Source organism: Nicotiana sylvestris, chromosome 12 (assembly GCF_000393655.2).
Source record: "Nicotiana sylvestris chromosome 12, ASM39365v2, whole genome shotgun sequence".
In the NCBI taxonomy this organism is placed as follows: Eukaryota; Viridiplantae; Streptophyta; class Magnoliopsida; order Solanales; family Solanaceae; genus Nicotiana; species Nicotiana sylvestris.
The window spans coordinates 1,798,278-1,824,271 of NC_091068.1; the positions used below are offsets into that span (position 1 = coordinate 1,798,278).

General features: G+C 41.0%; 1 long non-coding RNA gene across 1 annotated transcript; it reads left to right on the forward strand.

The window, feature by feature from the left end:
• Positions 1-21,747: 21,747 nt before the first annotated feature.
• On the forward strand, positions 21,748-25,994 carry LOC104244487 (uncharacterized). The gene is made up of 4 exons (XR_011404492.1): positions 21,748-21,835; positions 23,052-23,333; positions 24,360-24,512; positions 25,830-25,994. It is a non-coding gene; the product is annotated as an uncharacterized lncRNA (long non-coding RNA).

Genomic DNA, 25,994 nt, shown 5'->3' on the forward strand with positions numbered 1-25,994 from the left:
TAGACCTGGCTTATACGAGCGGACAGCTCGAGCCGAGGGGGGCAGCGTACCGGGAATACAGAAGCTTCACCGACTTTGCAACTTGTCCGAACCGCGTTCTGAAATTGGGATATGACTCTAACAGAAAAGAAGTCACACTAAGTGCACACTTCCCAGATGATTTAGAAGACTCAAAGAGAGAAGGGTTTCGTAACAGTTTATATACAGTTCAAAAATATCAAAGCGGTAAAAAGTGACATTTAGCACATTAGGCTCAAACATATAAAAATCAGATAATAAATAAAATCCAACTACAACAGTTATTCTAAGCTCGAATTCTGAACCCTGAACCAGAGGTTCTGGGTTCTTTTCCCCAGCAGAGTCGCCAGAGCTATCACACCTCCTTTTTCTACCACCGAAAGTGGTATAGAGGAGTTTTTCAATTAAAGTGACAATAATCAAAACGGGATTATTTATTCAAAATTAGAGTTGCCACTTGGGATAATTTATGGTGTCTAAAGTCACCGATTTAGAATCCCGAATCGATGAAAGATTGACTCGGTTTACTGTCCGCGAACACAGAAATCCGGGTAAGGAATTCCCGAGTTCTATGGTTTTAGCACGGTTGCTCAACTATTATTATTGGACTAATTATCTGATTTTTTACACGTTTTAAACCTAATGTGCATTTTAACTTTTTAGCCGCTTTTAAAATTTTAGGAAAATTCAAGGTTATTTAAAACGCATCGTAAGTCACGCTACATGATATGCACCCGTGGTGTACGACACGTTCTATTTAACCTTGTTGAAAATTAGAACTGGGTCACATAAAATGTACACCCAGATTTTAGAAATTGTGTATCCCAACTACGTCACGAGAACTGTACCTGTAGCCATGACACTTAGTTAATTAAAGCGCCTAAAGCAAACTACAAAATTCATTTTTTGAAATCGTAATCATGTCACGCGAACGTATACACAATCACGATGATAGATTAGAAACATGCCTAAAAGTATACTAGCGACATTCATGAGTTATTTAACTTAATCAAATTTCGAGTAAAATAGCATCAGAAATTGCACTGTTCCATCTCTATATTATTCAGAAAAAACTTGAACATGAAGAACAAACATAAATCCTATAGTTTACCCATCTCACCCAATTTAAACATTTCAAACAAATAAATTTGGAAGTCATAACTGCATGACTATCTGCCAACATCTATTGTGAATCCACTTTAATAGCCCGGCCCCAAGAGAAAAATGACTACTTAGACCAATAACCTTACGAACAAAAATGATAATAATAAAAACCTTACGAATCATATTTCTACCAGGCATTTTGTCGAACAATTTGCGAGCAAACCAAATTTCTCCACATATGACGCACTTATCCATTACAGAGTTTCTCTCAAACAACTCTTACTTAAACCCCATTTTCAAAGCAGCAAAATGAAATATAACTGGACCAAAAGCCTAAATGTTTGCAGAATTCTACTTTTATGGGCATAAAATTTCAATACAAACCCATGTTACACGATTAAAACTCATGGAGACTGAACTACGATTTTCAATTTATTGAACAAATGAGGTGCAAACTCAAAACAAAAATCAAAATCTGACTATTACTAACACCACACAAGCATAATCAGCAAATACCTATTCAGATTTTGAAAAGAAATTGTAAAACCAAATAAGAACAAATAATTGGAGAAAACACATCTCCTTCACACGGGTTCCACAAGGAACAAAATACATAATCATTAACATTGTAATAGAACAAAACAAAATGAAAGAAGTAATCTTACATTGAACCTTCGTAGAAACAGAATTAATCACTGCTAACCTAACCAAAATGGAAGTCTCGAATGGAACCAACAAATCTGCCCATAAACCTCGGCGGACAGCAGTCGAACAATTCTTAGTTTCTCTATCTAATTTTCTATTACCCTATCTTCTGTTTGTGCGTATGCGTGTGTGTGTGTTTGTGTCGCGACTGAAGATGTGAAGAAAGAGATGTTATATGCGGCTGATGTCCTGCTGCTTCCAGACAGAGGAGGAACGGCTACGCCGGAGTAAAGGAGATGGCAGGCGGCGTTTTTTCGACGGCTTGGCTCGGCGACAGTGAGTTATTAAGGGGCAGTAACTTGGACGACGGGTATCGTCTGTTTTTGAGGAGTTCGCTGGATGAGAAACAGCAGTTGGATCTGGTTTAGGGAGTGGTCGTTGAGTTTTTAGGGTTGTTGGCATTTAAGCATGGAAGAAGATGAAGCTGGGGGGGTGGGGGGCTGGTCATCTTTTTCGCTGGTGTTTTTTAGGTGAGGGATTTGATGGGTGGAGAGGATGAAGAGGGGTGTTGATGGGGTATAGAAACCGGCGGATTTTCAGAGTCTTAGAGTCTTAGGCATATTTTGTATATTTGTAGTTGATCGCCTTAGGTCTAGGGGTCTAGGTATTTGTAAGGGTTTTTAGGTTTAAGGGTATGGGCCTAGGAATTATAGGCTAGATCCGAAAATTAGGCCTAAAATGGGTCATTTGATCCTAAATTTTATTCTTTCCCCGCGAATGAGACTAAAAATGTAATCTCATTTATTAATTAATTCTACTTAAGTAAAATAACTATTAAAATAAGACTGACCATTAAAACAAAACTATTTTTAGTATTTTCCAAGATTGAAAATAACTACAAAATATTAATGAAACTATTTTTTGTAATTTTTATTTTTCTTGTAATAAAATAAAGTAAAAGAATCAAAATTAGTTGAAATGGCGATATTAAGCCTAAATTAAATATTTACATGCTAAAATATAAGAAAAATTGGGGAGGGTCAAAAATCATATGTCTACAACTGGCGCTGAAGCCGATGACTAATCCCTCTACTGAGATGAACTCGCAAGACGATGAGGGCACTGCCTCCACATATGACCCATCTCACCATACTCATAACAACTCCCAGGTGCTGGAGAAGGGGACTGAAGGGAATCCCTAGCACCGGAGTGACTAGCAGATGCACCTGGCATAGAATAGCCCTAAACTGATGGAGCACGGGACGGACTTTGAGCTGGAAGGGCACTAAGTGATGACTGGCCCTGATGAGAATTGTGAGAACCATGACCCGATGATGCCCCACAATAACCTGGGCGAGTTGGCTAAGCATGCCTGAATGGACGGCTTATCGTGTTGAAACTGACCTCTCGAAGGAGTACCACTATAACTGCCAGATCCTCGAGGCCTTTTGGCCTCCCTCTCCTCACGCTCCTGGCGACGAACAAACTCAATCTCTCGAGCAATGTCTACAACCTTCTCAAAGGTAGCACCAATCACCCTCTCCCTGGTCATGAGAATACGAAGCTGATAAGTGAGGCCATCAACAAACCTCCTAATCCTCTCTCTATCTGTCGGAACCAACCAAATAGCATGATGAGCTAACTTGGAGAACCTCATCTCATACTGCGTCACAGTCATCTCTCCCTAACGCAACCACTCAAACTTTATACGCATCTCCTCTCTGCAGGACTGCGGCACATACTTCTCCAGATAGAGAACGGAGAACTACTGCAGGTAAGGGGTGCTGCACCAATAGACCTACACCTCTCAAAGCCTCCCACCAAGTAAAGGCAGCTCCAGAAAACTGATAAGTAGTGAAAGCGACCCTGTTGGTCTCCAGAATACCCGTTGTACGAAGCATCCTCTGACATTTATCCAAGAAGCCCTGGGCATCCTCGCCCTCTGCACCACTGAAGGTCGGAGGTTGAAGTCTACCAAACCTCTCCAACCTACGCTGCTCGTCCTCTGACACGGCAGGAACTACATAGTCCTAAGCAGCTGCAACCGGCTAGGTTGGATGTGCCCCCGGCGTCTGAAGTCCCTGCACGACCTACTCAGGTGTACGAGCGGCGGGAGTCTGATTGCCTCCCCCGACCTGAGAAGTAGTTGTGGTTGTAGTGGCTGAAACCGCCTGAGCTAGGCCAGTGCAAACTAATAAAATCTGAGTCAAGGCCTCCTAAAGACCCAGAATCATAATGGGCACACCTGGTGCCTGAGCTAGTGTTGCTGGATCATCCATAACTGGGACCTGATCCTGAACTAGGGCAGCTGGTGGATCTGCAGGTGCTACCCTAGCTGCTGTGCGGGCCACACCTCTGCCCCTACCGAAACAACGATCGCGATCGAGTATTCGGCCTCTAGTGGCCATAGCTGGTGGTACTGGTGGTCGTCCATCCTTACCGGTAGCGCGTGTCCTCACCATCTGTGAGAGAATAGAATAATAGAAGTTTAGTACTCGGATCAACCAATTCGTACGAAAAGAATTTCAAGAATAGGAAGTTTTCCTAAAGGTTCTGCAGCCTCTCGAGGATAAATACAGACGTCTCTGTACCGATTTGCGAGACTCTACTAAACCTGCTCATGACTCGTGAGACCTATGTAACCTAGGCTCTAATACCAACTTGTCATGACCCTAAACCCGGACCCGGTCGTGATGGTGCCTCTCGTGAAGATAAGGTCAGCCAACACTTCCCATTTCGGTATTTAACAGTTAAATAGTAAGAAACAGTCTAAGCGTGATAAAATAATCCAAAGTTTAAGCAGATAATAACATAATTTGTGGAATACAACCCAACACAGCCTGATACCGAGGTGTCACTAATTATGAGCATCTAAACAATCTGGAATACTCAGAGGAAACTACAAGGTTTAATACAGAAACTAAGAACATGAAGAAATAAGATAGGGAAGTGCTCCGGGCTACGAACACCGACAACTACCTAGAGACTCATCGGATCCGCCTAAGCTGGAACTGATTAGCACTCGAGAGCGGGACCAGATGCACCTGAATCTGCACACAGGGTGTAGGGAGTAAAGTGAGTACTCCAACTCAGTGAGTATTAATCATAAATAAGGACTGAAAGCAGGAAATCATGTAAAGCACATTTGTAGACTATAATGAAGCAGTAAAACCAGTAAAAGATATGTGAAAGTCATTTAACTCGAATTAAACTTCATGAAAGCCTTTTTCAACAATTTAAGCAGGTAAATTACAGGCAATCAAGGAAAATAAACACATAACGGTTTGCCCCTCGGGTACAGTATCAACAAATCCGCCCCTCGGGCATTATCTCAAAACAATACCAGCCCCTCGGGCTATATCTCATATCACAATGGGTACCCGCGCTCATTGGGGGTGTGCAGACTCCTAGAGGGGCCCCTTACGGCCCAAGCGCAATATCAAGCCATCTCGTAGCATCATCACTAGGCTTTCGGCCTCATATAAACAAGCCACCTTGTGGCGTACATATCTCAGACCCTCGGCCTCATAATCAATATCAAATGTTTCCTCACAACATAGGCCCTCGGCCTTACTCGGTCAAAATCCTCACAAGACACTCGAGCAATAGTAAAACATGATTCTCAACCCAAAATATCATTTAAAAGATCATTTAAGTATTAAAACAGAGTAAGTATGGCTAAGTACGAAAATAGTAAAATATAACATGACTGAGTTCAAGTATAAAATCAAAACAGCGAGGAAATATAAACAAAAGTTCTCTAAGGGTTCAAATAGTTGGCACAAAGCCCAAATATGGCATTCAGGCCAAATAATGATGATAGCAAATAGATTTCAGTCAAATATGCGGTAAAATAATCATTCGAGATGGACTAAGTCACAATCCCCAATAGTGCACGACCCTACGCTCGTCATCTAGCGTGTGCGTCACATCAATATAGTAGAACGATGTGCAAATCCAGGGTTTCATACCCTCAGAACATCATTTACAATCATTACTCACCTTAATCTAGTCAAATCTCTAGCTCGCAGTGCCTTTGCCCCTCGAATCGGCCTCCACTCATATGGAATCTATCCAAAATTAGAACGAGGACGTCAAAATATGCTAAGGGAATGAAGTCCAAGCGAAAAAATCAATTTGCAACATAAATCACAAAATTACCAAAACCCGACCCCAGGGCTCACGTCTCAGGATTCAATAAAAATCACATCAACGGAATCCTTATCCTCCCATGAGTTCATACATACCAAGAACACTGAAATCGAAGTCCAAATGACCCCTCGAATTCTCATTTTAAAGTCTCTTAATCTCAAAATCTAATTCCTCAATTTTTTTGGCTTAGATTATGATAAGTAGGGATTTTAACGAGTTTCATGCTCCTTGTTGCCTATGCTTTGATTATAAATTGTTACAAAATAGTCCAAAAAGGATCATAAGTTGTGCTTGATTGCAAGTTTGACCTACAAAGTGACGAAATGTCAAAGAATGGCTCAAAAGGAGTGAAACCTGATCAAGTATCAAAGACAAAGTAAACTGAGGGAAAACAAGCCTAGTGCGGACCGCACAAAGTCGAATGCGGCCGCACTAGGTGATTCAGAGAGATGGCAAAACCAGGCTTCAGGCAACGCGGCCGCAGTACGCATTGCGCAGTCCGCGGTGAAGGTTCCGCGGCCGCACTACCTATTTGTGCGGTCCGCGAAAGGTAGATTTAGAGAGATGGAAAATGCCAAAGTTCAAGCCATGCGGTCCGCGGTCATGATTGTGCGGACCGCGCCAGTTGCCTCCACGGCAGCGGTCCATTCTTCGCGGTCCGCAGAGCCCAAGTTTAGAGAGCCCAGAATTGAAGTGCAAGAGCCTAGCGCGGCCGCGATTCATTTTATGCGGCCCGCGCTGAATGCGCAGGGGTATTTTTGTCCAGTTTTTTCAGCCTAGTATAAATTGAATATTTTACCATTTTTAGGTTATCTGATATATCTAGAACTAAGTTGCGCTCGTGGGAACCTCATTTGTAGCCATTTTTGGCATATTAGCTTCAAATTAATGATAGATTCTTGTATTTTAATTTAGCATTTAATTAATATGCTGTGTTCTTCATCTATTTCTCTATTTTCTCCTTCAAGCATGAGTAGCTAAACCCATTAGCTAGGGTTGTGGCTCAACCCTAGTGTAGGTAATTGATGGGTGTTGCCATCTATTGTTAGATTGACTATGGGTGTTTGTTATTTGGATCAATTTTATGGTTTAATCTATAAATTGGTGGTTGCAAACACTGGTTTGTGCTAAGTTGACTTGGCTCTTCTTGAGAAAGAGAGCCTAAGTCTCCAAAATTGACTCAACAAGGAATTGGTATGGACTCAAGAGAATTGATAGTCCCAATTAAAGGGTTAAACCTCGAGAGAGTAATTACCCAACTTGAACCCTAGTTGTTTGAGCTAATTTGCCTACCCATTTGGTCTCGAGAGAGTCAATTGGACAAAATCACTTTCTCTACCGAGAGGTGTGAGAGTGGGTAATTGTGCAACGGTTATGGCATATTTCCCCAAACATGTCAATCGAACCTTAGAAGAATTTACCCGTCAATTAGCCACCTAGGTGAAAGTCACTACCCTAGTGCCTTTCTTCCCATTAGAAATAATTTAGCAATTATTTCGTAGCATAATCTAGTTTCAATTAATAGTTTGATAATAGTAGTTTATAATCAAAAACCCAAAAATGTATGGAAGTGACATTTGGAACAATTACATAACTCTAGTCAAGATAGATACTCGACTCCATTCCTAGCTCCCTGTGGAAATCGATCCCGACCCTCATATTGGGTAAAAGCTATTGAAACCCTCTCTTCCTACTTTTTAGTAGTGTGGAGTTGGCAGCGATCACTTTTAGGTACTGTTGTCGGGGAGCTAACGCTTTTGGCTATCTATTTAGTTAGTTTTATGTATTGTTTTTCTTTCTTTGTTTGTTACTTACTTGTTTGTGTCATTACTCAGTTACCAACATGGTTTTAAACAACGCTAATGATCCTCTTGGAAACGTGATAGCGGGGGAGGAGGTAGATGATCTTGAGCAAGATAAGGTGCCTTTTGCACCTCAAGGTCAACGGAGAGACCAGAATGCCAATTCTAATCCAAATGACAATATTTCAGACCCTCCCCTGGTACCTCCAAGAGTGGCTCCTAGAGTATTACCGAACCAGGGCTACGCAAGTGCTATTATCCCACCCCGAATCCGGGCGGGCAACTTTCAGATAACCAATGTGATGTTGACCTTACTTGAGCAGCGTGGGTATTTCACGGGCGCTGCAAATCAAAATGCCTACAAACATCTCAAGGGGTTCGTAGATACATGTTGGGGGAGCAAACAGACGAATGTATCCGAGGATGCCTTGAGATTGAGACTTTTCCCGTTCTCACTTCGGGGAAAGGCATTGGATTGGCTCGAGAGATTCCCCAACCATTCCATCACAACTTGGGATGAGTTGGCAGATACGTTTATTGCCAAATTCTTCTCTCCTAGTCATATGGCGGCACTTCGATATGAAATATTAGCCTTCAAGCAAGAGCCAACGGAACCTTTGCATGAGATTTGGGAGTGGTATAGAACGATGGTGAAGGAGTGCCCAAATAATGATATAACCGAGGCCATGATCCAAAAAACCTTCTACCGGGGCATAAATACTACAAATCAATGCATTGTTAACCAATTGACCGGGGGCAATTTTATGAAACTTTCTTATGAGGAGGCGTGTGCTGTAATTGATGAAATGGCGGACACTTCTTCAGCATGGCAGAGTAGAGCAAATGTGCCTCAAGGTGACCCTACATTATCCATTTGCCCAAGGAATTACATGATCACGGGCAAACGATAGTTGAGCTTACCACTACGATGAATCAATTGGCTAAGGCACAGTTACAACAAGTTCAGAATCCTCGCCAAGTAAATGCCATCGAGGGTGTTAGTATGCTTGTCAACAAGAGAAGACAAAGGAGGCAACAAAATCAAGGAAATTCTGAGCAATTTGTTGATGAATATGATGGGTGTCAAAATGATGGTTATGATGACCAAAGTGAAGAGGTACAATATGTCAACAACTATCAAGGCAACAGAGGCAACTCTTCAAACCAACAATGGCGACCCCAAGGAAATTGGGACAATCAACAACAAAGTTGTGGTAATTGGAACAACAACAACCAAAACAACAATTGGGGTAATCAAAACAACAACCAAGGTAATTGGAATGGAAATAACAACAATTGGGGCAACAACAATAATCAAGGCGGGTGGAACAACAATGGAAACCAAGGCAACCGGGGGCAAGGCTTTCAAAGGCCCCCAATGTACCAACAACCGAACAATCCACCCCCTTTCCCTTCTCAAGGTCCTAGTTCTTCTAGTAATGATATGGGCAGAATTGAAATGATGTTCGAGCAGATGATGAAGAGGAATGCGGATTCCGATGCACAGTTGGCTTCTCACAACACCTCTATCCGAAACTTGGAGGTGCAATTAGGCCAAATCTCTCAGTCATTGAATACTCGCCCGAAGGGTGCTCTACCAAGTGATACGGTAGTGAACCCGAAGGGTGGGAATAACAATTATGTGATGGTGATTACAACAAGAAGTGGGAGAGGCGGTGATGTGAATGCCTCAAAGCATTGTGGATGAAGATGTTGAGTTGCGGGATGATGATGTACCTGCGATTGTTGTGGTTGAAGAAAATATGAACAATGATGGGCTGATTGATATTGATGAGGCCGAGGTAGAAACCCAAGATGTCGTGAACCCATCTAGGGAACACGTAATTGACATGCCCGAGCCGGTTGTGCCAAAAGTCAAGGCTCCTTTGCCAAGGCCACCTCCACCTTATCCTCAAAGGCTCGCAAAGTAGAAGAATGATAATCAGTTTAAAAAGTTCATTGACATGATGAAGAGCTTATCTATTAATGTGCCTCTAGTGGAAGCACTTGAACAAATGATGGGTTATGCAAAATTCATGAAAGACTAGGTTACAAAGAAGCATTCTATGGACTGTGAAACTATAAAGATGACTCACCAAGTTAGTGCTATAGTGCATTCAATGGCCCCGAAGCTTGAAGATCCCAGTGCTTTCACCATTCCTTGCACCATTGGAAGTGCAGATTTTGCCAAAGCTCTTTGTGACTTGGGAGCTAGTATCAATTTGATGCTCTACTCGATTTTCAAAACTTTGGGTATCGGGCAACCCAGGCCAACTTCAATAAGACTTCAAATGGCGGATCGATCGATGAAGCGACCTTTGGGCATTATTGATGATGTGCTTGTCCGGGTGGACAAATTCATATTGTCGACTAACTTTGTGATTTTGGATTGTGAGGTGGACTATGAGGTTCCTATTATCTTGGGCAGACCTTTCCTTGCAACGGGGAAGGCATTGGTTGATGTTGAAGCGGGTGAGCTCACTTTCTGAGTGGGAGAAGAAAAGGTCATTTTTCACGTTTGCAAATCTATGAAGCAACCCAATAGCACCGAGGTGTGCTCATTTGTAGACCTTGTCACAACAGTGATTATGGATGATACCAGTACTATGATCAACGTGGAAGATCCTCTTGAAGCAGTGCTCTTGAACATGGATGTCAATGATGATTCTAGTAGAGTGGAATGTGTCAATGCCCTACATGGGATGGGCTCTTATTCTTATGAGCCGAGGAAGCTATCTTTGGATCTCGAAAATCGAAAAACTCCACCAACAAAGCCATCAATGGAGGAGCCACCGGTGCTGGAGTTGAAGCAACTTCCTCCACACCTCAGGTATGAATTCTTGGGTTCAAATTCTACTTTACCAGTTATTCTTTCTTCTTGCCTTACTAACATGCAGGTTGAGGCCACTTTGGCGGTGCTTCAAAAGCGAAAAAGGGCAATTGGATGGACTCTAGCTAATATTCGGGGAATAAGCCCCGCATTTTGCATGCACAAAATCATCTTGCAGGAGGATGCAAAGCCTTCCTTGGAGCATCAAAGAAGATTAAATGAGGCGATGCAAGAAGTGGTGAAGAAAGAGGTTATCAAGTGGTTAAACGCCGGTGTGGTTTATCCTATTTCTGACAACTCTTGGACTTCTCCAGTGCAATGTGTGCCGAAGAAGGGTGGTATGACTGTGGTGACCAATGAAAACAATGAACTCATTCCTACTCGCACGGTCACCGGGTGGAGAGTATGTATGGATTACCAGAAGCTAAACAAGGTGACCCAAAAAGATCATTTCTCATTGTCATTCCTTGACCAAATGCTAGATCGTCTTGCGGGACGTGCTTTCTATTGCTTTTTGGATGGTTACTCGGGGTACAATCAAATTTTAATTGCTCCGGAGGACCAATAGAAAACCACCTTTACTTGTCCATATGAAACCTTCGCTTTCTCTCGGATGTCGTTCGGATTGTGTAATGCTCCGGCGACATTCCAAAGATGCATGATGGCTATTTTCACCGACATGGTGGAAGATATATTGGAGGTCTTCATGGATGATTTTAGTGTGGTTGGTGATTCCTTTGAAGAGTGTTTGGGTAACTTCGATAGAGTGTTGGCCCGGTGTGAAGACACAAACCTCTACTCAATTGGGAAAAATGTCATTTCATGGTTGAAGAGGGTATAGTGTTGGGTCACAAAATCTCAAAGCATGGAATTGAAGTTGACAAAGGCAAGATAGAGGTGATTTCAAGGCTTCCTCCCCCTATTTCTGTCAAAGGGGTGAGGAGTTTTCTTGGGCACACGGGTTTTTACCGGAGGTTTATAAAAGATTTTTCAAAAGTGGTAAACCCCTTATGCAAGTTGCTAGAAAAGGATGCAAAGTTTGTGTTCGATGATGGGTGTATGCAAGCATTCGAGCTTCTCAAGCTTAAGTTAACCACTACCCTGATCATTACCGTACCAAATTGGAGCTTGTCTTTCGAGCTCATGTGTGACGCAAGTGACGTTGCGGTTGGGGCTGTTTTGGGTCAAAGGGTTAACAAGATGTTTCATCTGGTGTACTACGCAAGCAAGACCATGAATGAGGCTCAAAGGAACTATACAGTCACCAAGAAAGAGTTGTTGGCTATAGTGTTTGCAATGGAAAAGTTTCGACCATACCTTATGGGGGCCAACGTTATAGTGCACACCGATCATGCCGCCCTTAGGTACTTGATGACAAAGAAATACTCCAAGGCAAGATTGATGAGATGGGTGCTACTACTCCAAGAGTTTGATCTAGAAAATGTGGACCGGAAAGGTAGTGAGAATCAAGTGGCGGACCACTTGTCCCGTTTGGAGGAGGAGGGGAGGCCTTGTGACGGCCTTGAGATAAATTATCCTTTTCCCGATGAGCAACTCCTTGCGGTGTCAATGAATGGAATGCCATGGTTTGCCGATGTTGCCAATTACCTTGTGACCGGAACAATCCCATATGAGCTCTCTTCTAACCAAATAAAGAAGCTCAAGCGGGATAGCTTGGATTTTTATTGGGATGAGTCATACTTGTTCAAGATTTGCATGGATGGTGTGATTCGTAGATGTGTCCCGGAGGAAGAACAATTGAGTATCTTAGAGGCTTGCCATTTTTCACCCTATGGTGGCCATCATGGTGGGGTGAGGACCGTCTCGAAAGTTCTTAGTTGTGGATTCTATTGGCCCACCTTGTTCAAAGATGCGGGTGATTTGGTGAAGAGGTGTGATGAGTGCCAAAGAGTGGGCGGAATTTCAAAAAGGGATGAGATGCCTCTCAATACTATTCTAGAAGTGGATATCTTTGATGTTTAGGGCATCGATTTCATGGGTCCATTTGTTAGCTCTTGTGGGAACACTTACATTCTCGTGGCGGTTGATTATGTCTCGAAATGGGTTGAAATTGTGGCTTTGCCTAACAATGAAGCCCGGAGTGTTGTGGCATTTCTTAAAAAGAGCATCTTCACAAGGTTTGGCACTTCTCGTGCGATTATCAGTGATGGGGGATCTCACTTTTGCAACAAGGCTTTAGACCCGTTGCTTTCCAAGTACGGTGTCAATCATAAGGTTTCTACCCCCTATCATCCTCAAGCTAGTGGTCAAGTAGAAGTCTCCAACAGAGAAATTAAGAGCATCTTGTCAAAAACTATCAATGCTAATAGGACCGATTGGACACAAAAATTGGATGACGCTATATGGGCTTATCGGACGGCTTGCAAAACTCCAATTGGGATGCCTCCGTATCGGTTGGTGTTTGAAAAAGCTTGTCATCTTCCGGTTGAGTTAGAGCACAAGGCCATATGGTCTTTGAGAAAGTTGAATTTGGAATGGGATATTGCTGCAAATCTTCGTGTTAAACAACTCAATGAGCTCGATGAGTTTAGATTCCATGCCTACTCAAGTTCATCCTTGTATAAGGACAAAATGAAGTACCTTCACGACAAATATGCTCGGGGTAAGGAGTTCAAGGTTGGATATATAGTTCTCTTGTTCAATTTCCGGTTACGTCTGTTTCCAGTAAGCTCAAATCAAAGTTGAGTGGGCCATTTGACGTTGTGTTCGTGACCCCATTTGGTGCTCTTGATCTAAGAAAAAAAAATGATGAAGTTTTCAGAGTTAATGGGCACCGGGTCAAGCATTATCTTGAAAAATTTGATAACAGCCACGTGGTGGAACTTCTTCATCTAAAGTGATGTGATGGTAACATGCATCGTACCGCGACGTTAAATCAGGCGCTTCTTGGGAGGCAACCCATGTCTTTTTCTTCTTGTTTTCTTTGATTTTCTTTGTAGTTTAGGTTTGATTTTTGGACTAATTGGTTGTGAGATATTGCAGGAATTATGTTGATGCAGTGCAAAACATGAGGAAAAAATTGAACAGTCTTTGAAGTTGCCAGTGCGGCCGCATTGCACTTTGTGCGGCCCACACTGGTGAAGGCCAAGTGAGGTACTCTCTGAAGTTTGCCACCGCGGCCGCATTCCATTTAGTGCGGACCGCGATGGACCTACGCGGCTGCGGTCTGTTTTGTACGGACCGCGGAGGTTGCCTTCTCAAACTTCTTCTGAACAAACCCAACGCGGTCCGCGGTCTGTTTTGTGCGGCTGCGCTGGTAGGTAAGACTGGGTCCCACATGCTTTTCTATAACTAGACCACAGGGGTCGTCGGTTACCCTTTTCGAAAAAATGACTCTTAGACACCTAAAAGTCATCTTCCCTATTTACTGTGATTCTTGTTTAGAGTGATTATTTGCATTTCGTATTCACATCTGGTAACATTTCAACCATTTATTTGTGCTTAATTTTATAATTTCGTTTTTATTTCACTGCCATTAGCCTGTAACTTCTTTTTCTTCCCATATTTCTCTATTTATTAGCATAGGTTAGCTTAAATGTAGTTTTTTTTGTGTGTCTGAGAGGTATAATGAACTGGGTAAACTGAGTAGGGACCCTAACTAGGTTTGAATTGAACTAAAATGCAAGACCAAGAACCCTAACTCAGTGCCTTGACCAAGCACCCACCGCGGCCCGCGGTCGTTTTTGACGCGGTCCGCGGTACCACTTTGTGCGGACCGCGGTGAGGATTTTTCAGGAAACTAACTTGTTGCCTAGCGCGGCCGCACTACATCTTGTGTGGTCCGCACTGGCCCACCGCGGCCGCGATACCACTTTGTGCGGGCCGCGGTGGCTAGATTCAAATAAGTGATTTTATGGACCTTGCCCCAATGCGGACCGCGGTGACTCCAGTGCGGCCGCACTCTTTTTTTGTGCGACCCACGCTGCACTATTTCTGCAACATTTTCTTCAACCTTTGGCTTCTGTTCTGCAACTTATTTTCACAACTGATTCACTGCTGTGCTGATACTAACAAAGCTAGATATTTGTGCTTGCAGACAATGGTTAAACAACAAGGAAAAGGCTCAAAACAACCCGGCCGAGGTGATTCCTCCGGAGGAAGGAATCAAAGGTTGGTAAAACTCACTCCCCAGGCTAGAAAAAAAATCAAAGACATGAGGAAGGCCATAAAAGCAGCTGACAGAGCCATTGACAACTCGGGGAGTGAGTACGAGCCCTCCCGGGAGATCTCTTTAGCCCACTATACATCCCGTATTCTGAGAGGGCCATACATAGAGACACACATCCCTCTTCCCCCGATGCTCAAGCTTCAATCAACATTTCTTCTGGGTCGTCTGAGGGCTCAGTAACAGGTAGTGGGGATGAATACTCTACCTCTCCCACAACTTCAATATCTGGAGAGGGTGTTAGATGTGATGAGGGAGATGGGGAGTTACCTAGGGGTGGTTTGCCTCAGGTTGGGGGTGTTGACCGGACTAGAAATCCCATTGTTTGGGAAGATAGATTTGTCAGCCAGGTGGTGTTCCACAAGTTTAGGGAATGGTGGCCGTCATGAAAGTTGATTCTTGATAGGAGTTTCATTGACAGAGACCTTCTACCCCTACACCCCAATGTACATAGACAGTTTCGAGCTCGTGTGGGTTGGGAGCACTTTAAAGATAATTGTGTGAAGGAGAATGAGCACATGGTCAAGGAGTTTTACAGCAATGTGGCCCACATCTTGAAGGGCACTAAAGTGACCAAAGTGCGAAACAAAAATGTGGGATTTACCGGGAAAGCACTAAATGAATACCTAGGGTTCAATGAAGAAGATGAGTCCCTTTATAATGAAAAGTTGGCAATGGGCGAGGAGGTTCGTCCGTGGTTAGCTTCATACCTGGCAATCCCGGGTACGGTTTCGGAGTGGTTGCAAGCAGGGTCCAAAATACTTCAGAGGACCTTTAACTTTGAGGCTAGGGGGTGCTTGACTTTTGTGTGCAGTCGGCTTGACCTCACTACCCATGATTAGACTATTCCACTTACCCGGGCTATTCTTGGTGCATCTATTATGGCGGGATACCCTATCAACGTGGGTAATGTGATGTCCCGCGTCATTTCTGTAGTGGGGATTGAGCATGACCGGAACTACCCTTTTCCCAACACCCTCAATATGTATTTTCGGGACCTGGAGATGGAGAAGAGACCTTTTGACATCAAGGTCAAACTTGTGGCTCCCTTTCCGTGGTATAGTTTGAAGGGGTCAAACAACCCCAAGGACAAGAATTACAAGCTGCCTGCTTCTGCCCCAACTGGCCAGTCTGAAGAGCCGGTTGCGGTAGAGCCCTTTCACTGAGCCTGCCTCCACAGTTGCTGACATGCCTCCCAGACCTTCCACTACTGCTGGTCCTTCTACTTCAGCTGGCCTGAGGATTCCATCTTCCCGGGCCCATCCTATCACCGCCCACCAGCTGAGCCAGACACTTCATAGCTTGAACAACTGGATGGCGACTGCTTCGTCCAGGTTGTCTACATTGACCTCCACCATTGCGGCTCAGTCGGCACCACAGCTAGTGCAGGTGCCCCAGTCTATTGAGGATTCACTTAAGGAGATTCTTGCCAACCAGCAGAAGATCTTTGATTCTCATGCTGCCTTAGCTAAGGCAGTGGATTCACATGGCAAGGCACTGAAGGAGCTTGCTAGGGAGTACAAGAAGCTGCGCAAAACACGGGCTTCCAAGGAGTCTGTGAAGGAGCTTAGAGCAGATGTGGACAAACTGAAGGCAGACCAGCTGCCTTTAGATTTGCTATTTGAGGATCTACTCCAGCAGTAGTACCAGCAGCAGATCCATAGCAGGAGCAGACACAGAGGCTTCCAAAGAAGAAGAGGAAGCTCCCTAGTGTAGATGAGGCCATTATTCAGTTGGCGGACTCACCGAAGGCCTCATCTAGTCAGCCACAGGATGTACATGATATACAGCCTGTCCAGGTCCAGGCCCCAGTCCCAGCAGCTAAGCAGCAGGATACTGGGAACCAATCAGAGGTATTTTGTGAACCACGTGGCTCTTCCCGATGATGGATGGCGTGACAACCTTCTTAAGGGTTTGAGTCCGTTTTTGTTTTTATTTTTGGTAGCTTGTAGTTAAGGGTACCTCAAGCAAAGCTTCACTTGGGCATAACACATTTGCCTTTGATCCCATGATCAAAGACAAGTTGTTGTGTTTAGGATGGTGAAAGTCGTGACCTTGAGACTCTTGTATTGACCAAACAATTATCATGTGGTCTTTCGGGACTATTGTGTGCTCAATCGTGTCTAAGGTTGTTGTGGGCCCCCGACTCTATGTCTTTAGCAATCCTTGAGTTTGTGTGGTGAGAAATCGAATTGTGAGTCCAAGTCCCGAGCTAATGGTCTAGAACTTGCCCTAAATGTCTGTTGAGGCAAAATCTTGAGTGAAATTTGGCTTGAGAAGTGATTATAGGCTCTCCTTGATCCAAATGATAGTTGGACAATTCCATAGCCCACCAATGATATAATCCCTAGTTAAACCCTTTTGAGCCTTAAACCTTTTTCTTTCAAGAACCAATACTATAAGCCTATACCCGTTCTAAAATATACCCTCTCTTAGCACCCGATCTTTCCTTGAGCAATGGTAAAAGTTTAAGTTTGGGGGGAGAGACGAGAAAGGGAACAAAGTGGTAAAAGGTACAAAAAAAAGGGAAGGCAATGAAAAAGAAAAGAAGACAAAAAGAAAGCTCAATGTGAAAAAGAATAAAAAGGGATTAAAGAAAAACAAAAGAGAAAAAGGTGTGGAAAAAGTTGAAAAGGAGAAACGCTTTGAAGTGCATAAGAAAGAGTGACATTATGTCTCTCTAACTCCTTAAAAAGAAGTGAGATACTCAAAGAGTCAAGAGAATTATGCCAAATGAATCAAAAGAATTGTTTAAGGGAAGATGGAACCCATTTAGACCAAAAACTTTTTCTACCCTGAACCAAAAGCATTCACATTAACTTCTCAAAAGCCCTATATGATCTTGAGTTGAATGACGCTTACATTAGTGGACACTTACATGAGGGGCAAGCATATGGTACTTATAGCCGGACTTGTGGCCTTTCCTTGAGAGAGATGAGTGAATTCCTATTAACCTCGGTTTGTGTGCTAATACTCTAAAAGGTGAGGTTTGCTTAGGGAGAGCTGAGGATGTCTGAGTTTGGGTTCCACAATGACCAAAGTAATTGAGAGAGTTCCTTGATGTAATGAGTCAACTCTTGATGCACTTGTGTCACACTTGAAACATAGTTTTTCAAAGTTTAAATGTTGTTAATGATTCATTCGTATTGAGAGCAATTGTTAGTCCCAATAGATGCTTGTTGAGGTTACTTTAGGATAGCTAGAAATACTTGAATTTTTCCGTAAGGGGTAGGTCTTATTTTGTTTGCTTGAGAACAAGCAAAGGCTTAAGTTTGGGGGAGTTGATAAGAAGGGATTTTAACAAGTTTCATGCTCCTTCTTGCTTATGCTTTGATTATAAATTGTTACAAAATAGTCCCAAAAGGCTCATAAGTTATGCTAGATTGCAGGTTTGATCGACAAAGTGACGAAATGTCAAAGAACGGCTCAAAAGGAGTGAAACCTGCTCAAGTATCAAAGACAAAGTAAACTGAGGGCAAACAAGCCTAGTGCGGACCGCAAAAGTCGAATGTGGCCGCACTAGGTGATTTAGAGAGATGGCAAAACCAAGCTTCAGGCAACGTGGACACAGTACACATTGCACGGTCCACGGTGAAGGTTCTGCGGTCGCACTACCTTTTTGTGCAGTCCGCGAAGATAGATTCAGAGAGATGGAAAATGCCAAAAGTTCAAGCCATACTGTCCGCGGTCATGATTGTACGGACCGCGCCAGCTACCTCCGCGGCCGTGGTCCATTCTTCGCGGTCCGCGGAGCCCAAGTTTAGAGAGCCCAGAATTGAAGTCCAAGAGCCTAGCGCGGCCGTGGTCCATTTTATTCGGCCCGCGCTGAACCTGCAGGGGTATTTTTGTCCAGTTTTCCAGCCTAGTATAAATAGAATATTTTACCATTTTTAGGTTATCTGATATATCTAAAACTGAGTTGCGCTCGTGGGAACCTCATCTGTAGCCATTTTTGGCATCTTAGCTTCAAATTAACGATAGATTCTTGTATTTTAATTTAGCATTTAATTAATATGTCTTGTTCTTCATCTATTTCTCTATTTTCTCCTTCAAGCATGAGTAGCTAAACCCATTAGATAGGATTGTGGCTCAACCCTAGTATAGGTAATTGATGGGTGTCGCCATCTATTGTTAGATTGAGAATGGGTGTTTGTTATTTGGGTCAATTTTATGGTTTAATCTATGAATTGGTGGTTGCAAATACTGGTTTGTGCTAAGTTGACTTGGCTCTTCTTGAGAAAGAGAGCCTAAGTCTCCAAAATTGACCCAACAAGGAATAGGGATGGACTCAAGAGAATTGATAGTCCCAATTAAAGGGCTAAACCTCATGAGAGTAATTACCCAACTTGAATCCTAATTGCTTGATCTAATTTACCTACCCATTTGGTCTCAAGAGAGTCAATTGGACAAAATTACTCTCTCTACCGAGAGGTGTGAGAGTGGATAAAATTGTGCAACGATTATAGCATATTTTCCCAAACATATCAATCGAACCTTAGAAGAATTTACCCGTCAATTAGCCACCTAGGTAAAAGTCACTACCCTAGTGCCTTTCTTCCCATTAAATACAACTTAGCAATTATCTCGTAGCATAATTTAGTTTCAATTAATAGTTTGATAATAGTAGTTTATAATCAAAAGCCCAAAAATGTATGGAAGTGACATTTGGAACAATTACACAACTCTAGTATAGATAGATACTCGACTCCATTCCTAGCTCCCTATGGAAATCGATCCCGACCCTCATATCGGGTAAAAGCTATTGCGACCCTCTCTTTTTACTTTTTAGTAGTGTGGAGTTGGCAGCGATCAGATTCCATGATTTATTTGGTAGATTTCACAATAGAATCGAGTTTTAAGTCAAAAATTCTTACCTCCAAGTGATTCCCCTTGAATCCTTCTTCAATACCCTTTATAAAGCTCCAAAACGACCAACAATGGAAGAAATAAATCTCAAATTCGCAGACAAGATGACTATTTAAACCTTCTGCCCAGACCTGAAATCCTTCTTCGCGAACGCAGTCAAAGCCTCGCATTCGCGAAGCACAAAAATACCTTGACCAAAATTCTTCTTTCGCGATCGCGATCACCCCATCGTGAACGCGATGCTTTACTCAGACAGACCTTCGTGATTGCGTTCCCCTATTGCGAATGCGATGAATTAAATTCCCCTGAAGCTCAGCTGCCCATTTCTTCTCCGAGAACGCGACAACACCCCCGCGAACGCGATGCACAGATGCCCAACCCTTCGCGAACGCGGAGCCTTCCTCGCGAACGCGAAGGCTAAATTTCCAGCTTCCTCAACTGACCCTTTCCGAAAGCGAAGACCATCTCGCAAACGCGAAGGTCATTTTTCTGCAGTACTGACCTGCAATTTTCTACAGCTCCAAACTTCATGGAATGGCCCGATTGACCACCTAAAACTCACCCGAGGCCCCCAGGACCTCAATCGAAGGCACTAACATATCCCAAAATCTTATTCAAACTTGTACCAATCTTCAAAACACCTCAAACAACATCAAATCAACTAAAACACATCGGATTCGAGCCTAAGTTTCCAAAATCTTTCGAATTCCTCTTTTGATCAAAAACCCAACCAAACCACGTCCGAATGACCTGAAATTTTGCACACACATCCCAAAATGACATAATGGAACTACTGCAACTCTCGAAATTCCATTCCGACCCCTATATCAAAATCTCACCTACCAACCGGAAATCGCCAAAAATCCATTTTCGCCAATCCAAGCCTAAATCTATTCCGGACCTCCAAAACTCATTCCGATCACGCTCCTAAGTCCCAAATCACCTCCTGAAGCTAACCGAACTATCAAAACTCACATCCGAGCCCTATAACACATAAGTCAACATCCGGTTGACTTTTCCAACTTAACCTTCCTCAAAAGAGACTAAGTGTCTCAAATCTTACAAATTCCTTTCCGAACCCTAACCAATCAACCCGTCACATATAGAACCATTATACAAAGCAATAAGAAGCAGAAATGGGAAAACTGAGTAACTCATGAGACGACTGGCCGAGTCATCACAGTTAATGTATACAAAAAAATTTATTAGTAATTTGAAATTAGTATATCTTATGAATATTGGTTTTGTTTTAATAACCATGTATATTATGATTCGTTATGTAGTAATCAATAAAAATGGACAATTAAGTTGATAATTTTCTCATAATATTATAACATATTTCAAAATTATAATTATTAGGAAAAATAATTAAATGTCAATGTTATCCTATTTGAAATTTATTTTTAAGAGTAAAAAGGTTTATTAATATTTCGCTCTAGGCTTTGTGCTTCAAAAGTTATGTATTCTTGCTAAAACTGAAAAGTTGAATATATAGAATTTGAATATTCATCAATTTCAAAAATTTAAAATTTTTATTTTATATTCGAATATAACTTTTAGTAAGTATACTTACATATTGAGATTAGATACACACGCAATGCATGTACTATGAATTTTACCAAATAATACAAACTCCTAACTAAAAAGAAAATTGTGTGTGCGACTTAACCAAAAAATTTAACCAAAAAGATCTCCTAAACCTAAAAGATATGACACTACAAGAAAAAGCGTTATTTGCGACCAACATTTAAGGACGAGTTAATAATCCCGTCTCTAAAAGTGTATGTATTAGGACGAGATTATATTGTGGTCCTTAATTTTATATTTTATTGCGAAGGTATTCAATCTGGTCCCTAAAGAAATTAGTAATCGGTCCCAAATGATATTAGTAGGTGCCAACAGGGGCGATGAATGGGAGAGAGTACCGCCCAATATAATAATAAAATATTAAAAATATTATTTTCTAAAAAATAGGCGCGAAAACTAATATCTTAAAATTAAAAATTCCAAAAAATTAAAAGAAATTCTCTGTTTTCCAAAAACAAAAAGTTATGCCCTAGTGTCTTAAAGATACACAGAACTCGTCTGCCTCTCTATTCACGACTCAAGAATTTTGTTTTCTCAAATCGAGTTTGTTGCGAGTTTGTTGGCTTGTGTATCGTAGGTCTACCCAGTTTTCGACCTCCCTCAATTGTGAATCCCAAGTATGCCTCCTCTTCTGTGTTGAAGCAAGTAAGTTTTTTCAAATCTGAAATAAAAAATGAGAAAACAGTTCATTTTCAACTTGTCATTCAATATTTTGGTCAAATGTTTGGAGTTTTGCAATCTCTGTTCTCCACAGTCTGAAATGGTTTGGTAATTATTTTGTAGAAAGTGCTTTTTTGGTATATTATTTTATGTGGTTTGTATTATAGTTAAAACTTCTAGATTGCAACTTGGCTACTAGAATCAAGATGTAAAGTAGTTGTCGTAGGTATTTGGTAAAGCAGCGTACTCTATTTAAGTTGTAATTGCAGAATTTGTAGCTAATAAATGATTATTTTGTCAATTATTAGAGCATTTTTAAATTTGACTGGTTATTCTAGTTAATAGTAGTTATTATGGTGAATGGCTATCAATGAATGGAGGGAGGAGAAAGGTTTGGGATATATGTAGCAATTCATACAGTTACAAATTGGAAAAAAATAGACACATAAGAATTTTAGTTTTATGTTGGGTTAGGCACCTATTGTTAGGTGGATAATGTTGTGCACCCAGAGCCTACTGAGCTGGAGAGTGAGTTGGACAAGAAAGATGTCAACCTAAATGTCCAGAAAGTGGCATCAAGAAGGAGCACGCGTGTGAGGACTGTGCCAAAGAAGCTAACCGATTTTGTTCTTACTCTGACAAGTCACATAAAGGGCAAGGAAGGTGTTGGGAGTTAGTATAAGTAACTAGATACTGGAAGGAAAAAGTAGGCAAGAAGTTATAGAAATTTCTTTCATTCTCATCTCCTATGTTTACTTCCTTCTTCCATGTTTGTTTAATCTTTCAGTTGTTTGATTCAAATTTCAGTTGTTTGATTCCTATTGTAGTGGTTTGGTTGATCATTTGCTCTATAATCTAAGTGTGTTTGGATTGGTACTATTTCAGAATATTATGCCTTTATGTTTCTTCAACCTTTAACCTTGACCAACACTATTTAAGTGAAATTTTGACGGCAAGTTATTGCTTTCTTAGAATTTCTGCAAAGAAATTTCCCTTTTATTCGTCTTAAGCAACATTTTGATTCATATAAATTTTGGGTATGTTGGATCATGGCTTGTTTGATTCCTATTGTCTTGTTGGAGTTGCAGATTTTTGAATGTTGCTAATTTATACTGTAGTTGATATCATTGAGCTATCAGTTAATTAATTGCATATATAATTAAATGTCATATTTTTTACTAATATGATTTCTTGGGTCCAGGTGCTATAAGGAAGGAACGGAAGCAAACGCCTAGATCTTTGTGCCCCTCTTTAGGGATTTCTGAAAATGAGGTGGGATCTTTCCATAAGAATGCAGTTTATGCTAATCAACGTATGCAAACTCCTAAAAGCACAAGATCGAATTTTACCATGTCTTCTAATTAAGAAATGCGAACAATGGATAAAAACTCATTGGTTCTTAAGAAAAAGCATATGCAGACCAATATTTTATTGCCTCCATCTAGCGATCAAGCTATGAAAAACTCTCAAACAGTTGAAACAGGTATGACATTTTGAATCCATGTGTTATTAATTTGTAAAACTAAATTTTGTTGCTATAGTTTTACCAAATTATCCAACTATAGGTTCATCTAATCCTGAAAAGGTAAAAAGAGTTTGTGGTAGGAATAAGTGCAAAGAAGTTGCATCACTTGAAGTCGGACAAAAGCTGAAAGTAACCTTTTACAACAATCGAACGATTGGAACAAATAACAAACTATTTTCGAGGCACTTGGGTAGAATAGTTCGTGACCGCAATATGTGTCTGCTGGGAGTATCATCGTGAAATGATATTAAGAAAGAAAAGTTGAATCACATGTGGGCATCTATTGAGGTACAATTGCGACATGCTCTTTTTGTCCCTAGCAATATTGGATATGGTCCAGCATGCCTCTTTCGTGATGCTCTTTTTGTGATTTAGCTTGATCAGTGAGGTGCTGCAAACCTTGTGGAAATAGAAATGCAACTTTGTTTCAAGGCAATATAAAACAAAGTTGATTTATTTATTTTTTCAAATTATTTCTGTTTATGCTAGTAATGACACTGTTGTCAATGTATACAACCATATGGAGGCAGTATAGAATTTTGATAGGAGAAGAAGCAATTCAACATGCTAGGGGTCAATCCAAATTCATGTTCTAGTGATGTGGACAGAGAATGCGGACATATTGTTGACGTGACATACACAATGACCTCTGTACATGTGGTGTGTGAAGTTACGCTCCAGTTTGTGATAGGGACAGAGATGCCAAATGTAGGCACAATGACCTCTGTACATGTGGCGTGTGAAGTTATACTCCAGTTAGTGATAGGGACAGAGATGCCAAATGTGGGCGCATGCACCAGGGAACAGTGTGCTCTTTGGATAACTATGTTAGTCCTTTCAAGATGAAACTCCTATGTCAGTTTACCGATTTGGTGATGATACTGAAATAAATTTTGAGACTATGAATGAACTTCTTCTTAAACTTGCACAATGAACTGCTTCTTGAACAGTGCATTAACTAAATAGATATTTTGATTATTGTAGGATAAATTTGAGAGTGTTGACATGAATGATCATCGTGATCATATCTTGGGATGAAGGAAATGAAGAAAATAAGGGAATTTTTCGCTGCTCAACAATCACATGTCTCGCCTACGACATCGCTAAGCTGAATGATGACTTTTTTCGACTGATCAAGTTAGTAATAGTATGCCCTGCTTTTTAATTTTTTTTGTTGATATTTATATAGCCATTTCTATCTTATTGCTATCTTTATTGCAATATTATAAATGAATGAGCCTCAAGGATGGGAATAACAGTTTGGGTTCACGAAGTTGGAAGTAGAAAATCTGAGCATTGAGGGTTACTCGTCCCGACATTATTGAGGCCTCAACCTTAACTACTGTTAAGTTCATCAAATGCATTAGGCTATAATCAATTACAAGCAGTTGTGGAAACTATAATTAAGTTATTGACTAATAAAGGAGAAATATATGATACGGAATTAGGCTACAGGTTTTAACAATAGTAAGTCCAGGTAATAATATCTGACAAATATGTGGATGCTCATAACCATATTATTAATCACGTGTATTGAAAGTAAGATCAGTGTTGAATTTTTTGAGGATAATGCATGGGTTTCTGATTCACTTACTCTCTTTCGCCAATCTTGATTGTTGTCTGTCATTGGTGTTCGATTAGCATTGTCATTTTCCTTGTCATATTCAGATACACTTCCGTTTCATTCTCAAATCTGAATTGTTGTCTGCCAATGGTTTTTAATCAGCATCGACAGTTTGTTCGTTATCCTATTTCTGATGCACGAAAACTAACTGATTTTGCTTCATAGTACATCAGAGAGATATAGGGATAGAATATGTTTCAAAATGTATAAGACCTTATGCAGATACTTGAGAATGTATACTTTAGGACGTCAAATAGGATGTAAGACTAGCTTATCATTAAAAGGAAAAAAAAGTATACAAGATAATATGCGTCGTTTTTACAACATGAAACTGCATGTTGAGAAAGTTCTAATAATGTTCTTTTGTGTCTTACCCTGGTGAATCTTGTGACCTCAAAAATTAATTTTCACTTTCGAACAGGCACCTTTGAAAGCTAATTTTTGGTTTCAAACCATTAATAATTGACATCTAAATTATTTATTTTGTAAAGAAAGATTTAATTTTTCTTGTTTGAAAAATTGATAAATCAAACATACTGAAATGAAGTCTACATGTTTTAACAATAGTAAGTCTAGGAGAAAAGGGACTTACTAACATTGTACAAATCCCTGATTCGATTCTTTTATCGAATCGAAGTTTGATTTACTGTTCCAAAACTTTTCTAATTAATTTCCTTATAATCTTGTAGCACTTTTGATGTTGTTGTTGGATAACACCTGATGAATTTAGACTGCTTTTAGGGTAAGCGATTTAACCATTGCTAGTGTAAATTTACATATATTATTTCATCAATAGTTATTCATCGTCTTTTCAAAATTTTTACTTACAGGTTTTGAAGATTGAAGCTACAAGTCAAGATGAAAGTTTAGAAGGAACACAACCTTATTATTATTTTGCTAGGAATGTTATGTAAAACATGATATCATAATCTAGCTCAGGATGTTAGCTAAGTTTTTTTGTTAAGGTGTTGAGCAAATATTGAAACTATATAACA